Genomic DNA, 6,079 nt, shown 5'->3' with positions numbered 1-6,079 from the left:
TTTTTTTACAGATCTGCTTTTTACTTTTTCATGCATTTTGAGGTGACAGACAGATTGCTCTCCCGTGCTTCTGAAGTCAAAAAAGTGTCCCCTTACTCCTGAATCTCTGTATCTGTATCACGAGTTTAGTTCTTTATCTCCAACCCTACATCGGAATAGAAATTTGCGATGGATTATGTCCAGAAGATTCAAAATGCTGACAAGACATTGGTACAGCACAGGAAAGTACATCAACTTCACCTATACCCAAAGCAAGTCAGGCAAATTATCAGCTGAGATAGATTTATAAATTGACTGTTCTTTAGAAAAAACAGTTAAGCCAATGTATTAGATTAACAAGAAGGAATTTAATTATACATTTCAAATGATGTTTTAACTGTTGTGACTATTAAAAAAACACTAATATAAATAATTTATTTTGCACTCACATAACCTTTGCTTACTGTCTGAATTAAACAGGTTTTCTTTCTCCTATTATATCAGAATTTTTATAATTTATTTCTTTATTTAGAAAACTAGCAGAAAGCAGACCACTATCCAGGCAGATTTGTTATTTCCATGCAGCATCCCAGATATTAATAACCTGCAATGAAGCAGCACACAGGCCATGCTGCTGACCTGTCTAACCTTCTTGTACTAAGAACATTTTCACCCTTGGCTCAGCAACAGGTACACCACTCCTCTGGTTTCATTTCCCTGCTCCAAGGCTACTTGTCTTCATACCTTAACATCTTGAAACAGCAGCTTCAAAATTACCATCACAGGCTAAAACTAATGAAGATATGGATTCATAATGACTTTGCTAACCCCACAAGGAATACAAGATGTTTATCTTTCATTAATATGAACTGTAAGTCTCCAGCATTATTATTTTCTGTGATACCTGGGTAAAAACTGTGCAGAAGGTACAGTGTGTCCTTTCTTTTGTTTGACTTTGAAGTAAAAGTTAGGCTAAGCTTTGTTCATGATGGATGCATGTAGCATTTCTCTTTGTACCAGGAGGCCATTGCCTTCACCTTCCTCCAGCACTCCTGCCTCGTGCTCAGAGCTATGATCCTAGGCCTTTCTGTCACCCTCTCTGGTGAAAGTGAGATAGGAGAAAGACGTAGTCCATTGCCCACAAACTGATACTCTTTCACCAGAAACAAAAGCAAAATCTAGTCTGGACAAATACCAGAAACCTTTTACACACAACTGCAGCTACTGCTTTGGAAGCCCAGGTTGCTACAAGAACAAGGCCAAGCACAGCACCCTTGGATCTTGCAGAAACTGGGAAGTGCTCCTATGTTTGTCGTAGTAGAGAGATGGCAAGAGCATTAATACTGACTTTCAATGGTGGGATTCATCATTCAGAGGGAGTCATGCAGGCAACGTTAACCTGCATATAAGCCTCGACCCTACTGCAAACCCCACAGTCAATGAATTTGGCTTCACTGGAAGATAAAACTCACTAGTTCATTATAAATAAAAGGAAAATTGTACCCCAGACTGGGAGAATAAAAAGACAGTCAGGAGATGCTAACTGCTTGAAAAAGTAGCAGGTGACTGTTACCAAGGGAACTTATGAATCTGAACATTTTTCTGTTGCTGTTGACTTCAAAGATTTGACAGAGAAGGCAGACACCCTCTCAAAGTGAGCAACGTCATAATCGCATTGCTCTAATCATGCTCATTTCCACACTCTTTAATTTTCATCCTTACCTTCTACTCCTTACATCAAATTTAATTTTTCTAATTTTGCTGCAAGGCTATCTTTCTGGTTATGTTTCTTGGTTTGCCCTACACATCTTCAGCAACTCAGAAATGACAATGTCATCATCACAATTATTATTATCAACATTTACTAACAATAGCAGTAAGCTGAAATGAATAAGCTGCAAAAATCATCTGTTCTGAGGAAAGTGAAAAATTGCCTTTGTCATGATGCTGCCTAAATCAAATTTTAATATTCAATTTAATATCCAGACAGATGGGTTGATATTATAATGTATGGTGGTGTTAATCAGGCCAATAACAAGAAATACTGCCCATCCTAGCAATTCTTTTTGTTAGAGAGAAATTATTTGGGACTGAAATACATGTTTAGCAGTCTGAAATAATCTTTACAGGAGAAACCCCTACTCCATAAAAGTTTTATCAGCAACAACAGTGATCCTGTTGATATGCAAGTGATATTCCCAAAACGTATCAAAACATAAAGTATATGGCAAAACAGACCTGTATATCATAAACATTGCAAAGTGTGTCTGTGTGCCTTACCTGTCAAGTAATTCCCAGGAGATCCAGTTCCATAAATGTAAAATAAGATATATCAGAGGTGAGTTAATTGTCATATGCCACTTGTAAGATATCTTAAAGCACAGCAGATGAGACAGAGTCCTGTCCCTGCTTTGCTGGGGCATCTTGCTGTGCCTTGGGTTCCTCATATTAAAACAGGGTGAATGATGCCAACTTCATCATATATTGCTTTGATAGAGCTAATGGCATTTCCTTTTTGCCTTCTCTTGCTATTACAGAAAATCTCTTTCTTAGCCTTCCATGTAGGTCTGAATATAGCATTGATAAAATACTTTAAATCTACCTTCCTGGGTGCTTGCCAGAAAACAGGTAATTTAGGAAAGTCTTAGGCTGGCCTCCTCTTGCAGAATGGAGGTCTGTATTAATTTAGGAATGACAGAGCCTCCAGGTAACTGCTGGGGAAACATGCTTCCTTTAATCAAGGTCAGGCTAGAGCAGAAAAGTTTAATTATTTAAGAAGTTGGGGGGTTTCACTTCCCACACAGAAGACTTACTCAAGGCTAAGTCTGAGACTGCAGTATTAGGGGGTGTGTTCATTGTTATGTAGATCCAAGCCCTTGCTACAGCCCAAAGGGGCTGTCCTACCCACCCTCTGCCCCTGGCTTAGCACCCTCAGCTGCTCCTCCCTGCCATCACTGCCTTTAGATGTTTAGCATCTTTAAAAAATGCAGGGTTTAAGCCATTTAGGAAACCTGAAAATTATATGCAGCCTCTCACAAAACTGAGTATACGCAGTTCTTTACGGTTGTGGGTAATATAAAATTGTATAAATATGAATGCTTAGGTAAGAAATAAAAACTGCAAAAATATTTAACATAAACTTCTAGAAAAAAAAGAAACAAAAACAAACAAACAAAAAATCAGAATGAAACTCCCCATAAAAAAACAGACTGAAGCAAAATAAAGCAAAAAATAGTTAAACTGAAAAATAAATGTTACTAAAACCCAATACTTTACAAGATGCGATCAGTATTGTAACAATGAAGAACTAAGGAGAATATATTAAAAGTGATAAATCTTTTAATTTAAAAATTCCATTAAGACATCCGTATTAGCCTGCTCTGTAACAGTCTAATAGAATCATGATGAATTTATGAATAAGTCAGTTCTGGGTTTGTCATCCCAGACAGTACTATGCTTACTTTCAAAGGCAGATTTATTTTCTTTCATGTGTTTCCCCTTATAGTACAACTCTTGAGGTTGTGAGCTTTAGCCTACAGGAACATTCATGTTAGCCATGTATGAAAATACCTGCAACATACATCTGAGATACCCAGTCTGACTCCACATTCCCCCGAGTCCTTTAGCATTCACACCTGGTAACCTTATCACTCATCCTGAAGGGAAGGGGCCTTGGGAGCTGGTTTAGCTCTCAGGGATTAGCTCTCCTTGAGCAAATTTTTCAACAGCCCCCACACTGAAGCAAATGCTGGAGACGGATTTATGTCAGTAGGAATTTCTTATCCACAACTCAGTTATCTCCTCACCATCGGTAACTACATCCTCCTTCACCTGTGGCACAAATCAGCCAAAGAAATCACATAGCCTTTCCTTTGGTAATCATATCGCACTGTAGGTTGATACTGATTCTTCAACACATCTGTAGTGAGAACAAGTTTATGGCTAACTTCAGATCATATTGATTTCATTTTCATGCATTTTGCAAATGATATATAGTACGTTGGTCAGTTTTGTTCAATGAAGAGCACTAATTTAGAGATGCAATTAACAATCACAGAGTATTGCCAGAAATTTTGTCAAGTGAAAAAAGTTATCATCTAGATGAGACACAAAAGTTGTACTTAGCCATCTAAACATTGAGATAGTTGCTGTTGGTATTAAATGCACAGAGCAACATTGTATTATTGTTGTTACTGCTTTTAGATGTATCTTACACCACTAACTTTTCTGCATGTCCCCCTCTCACTTGACATCTTACAGATTCTGAGAAAAAATCAACCTTTGTGTCCCTGAGGCCTGGCCACTTTATAGATGGGCTACCCTAGCACATTACCTAAATTGTTCTCAGAATATCAAAATATGAAAAATACCAAAATTTTATCAGAAGACACAAATATCCATAGCTTTTCTGTAACGAAGGTATTTATTATTACTTCATCATGTCATTCTCTATTTCCTGGTCTTTTTTTTTCTAGGTCCCATGAACCTCTTTTTTCCGCCTGCATATTGTGTACCATGGGAATTATTAGAAAAAGATGTGTCTCCTGTGTCTGTGAGTATGAAAATAATATAGGCAGGAAGTAAAGCAGCCTTTCTGAGTGTGGAGCAGATTTATTTGTTTTGAAATTCAGAAGGGCACTGACCAGATGATGACCCAGTGAGGAGAGCAACTGGCTCTTGACTAAGGAACTTGCTCATGGCTGACCAGGGGCAAAAGCCCCCCCTCTGAACCCCACAACAGGGGCAGGCATAACTCACATTGGGGACTGTGCCAGGAGAGGGTGTAGAACCAAACTACCAAACTTTTCCCTGTGAGATGCTCAGAAATTTGACTGAAGCGCGTGCACCAAATATGGATGAAGCAGGTTTGAAATCAGCTGTGGGCTTGGGCTGATGATGCACTTTTGGAGGCTTAAAAGCTTATGCCCTATTTTAAAAAATTACTCAAGAACAGTGTTTTAAAAGTAGTGAGACCACTGCAATAGGAAAAGGGTGCTTTCTGAAGCACTCAAAAGTGTTAATTACCTCGCCTAAATGGAAGTCATTAGGAACTGGACTCTTAGCTGGCTTTGCAATATCAGTAGGCGACAGGCTGAATTTTTAGGCTGAAAAGTGAAATTTTAATTAATTGCATTATATGCCAGTTATATTTTGAATTATCCAGCTCTATTTACACAATGATCCAAGGCCCTTTCCTCTGCTGCTCGGTAAGATGCTAAGAGGGATAAAAGAAAAAACAGAAAAACCTTCATACAAAATGTAAAGGAGAGAAAAGCTCCAAGAGCACAAAATCACTGTTAGGCAGTTGCTAATAATTCTGTTTTATTAATTCCAGTATTCCCAAAGGGTAATGGTCAGTGGTTTAGGATTTCTTCTTGAAGCCAGGTCAAACTACTGTACCTTTTCCATCATTCTTGTTTAAACTATTTTAAAAAAAATATTAATTTTAAAATTATATTTTTGAAAGTTTGAACATTTGTTTTGAAATCCCATTTGGAATTACATTATAAGTTTTCCTATTGAACAATTGTTCTTATTTATCTTTCCCGATGAGTCCATGTGCACTTTTCTTCATAATGAGGTATGGCACAGAGAGATATTGTGTAACAGCTGGGGCTTTTGTTTTCACTTTTTCTGGGACTATTATTGTTGTTTGAGGCATTTTATCATCTTTTGTAGATCAAATTATCTTCTGTTATACTAAAAAGTATGACACAACAAAACTGAAATAATTTGGCCTGTAGGAGAACATGCATATTTTACATTTTCAAGAAATAACCTTCTTCTGTTCAGTAGTCAGAAATTCAGTACTGCCAGGACCAGTTTTGAGTGACACCCACTTCCAGCCTTTCTTGGTTTCTTATCAAGGCTCCTATATAGCTTTCACATGCAGTGATTTCTCAATAATCTAAATAAAATAAGTTTTTATCAATCTTCTTTCACAGATACTCCAAAAGTAGTCAAAAATAGTCTACTGACACCATGTCTGAAGGTCTGTAGAGAAGTTTGAGAACTACTCATTCTGAAGCCATGTTTACCCTTATTCCATGTATTTCCCCTACACAGAAAGTATAGAACTACCTCTGAAATGCCAGAATAC

The sequence above is a fragment of the Falco cherrug genome, chromosome 3 (assembly GCF_023634085.1).
Source record: "Falco cherrug isolate bFalChe1 chromosome 3, bFalChe1.pri, whole genome shotgun sequence".
NCBI lineage: Eukaryota > Metazoa > Chordata > Aves > Falconiformes > Falconidae > Falco > Falco cherrug.
This window is presented reverse-complemented; position numbering follows the sequence as displayed.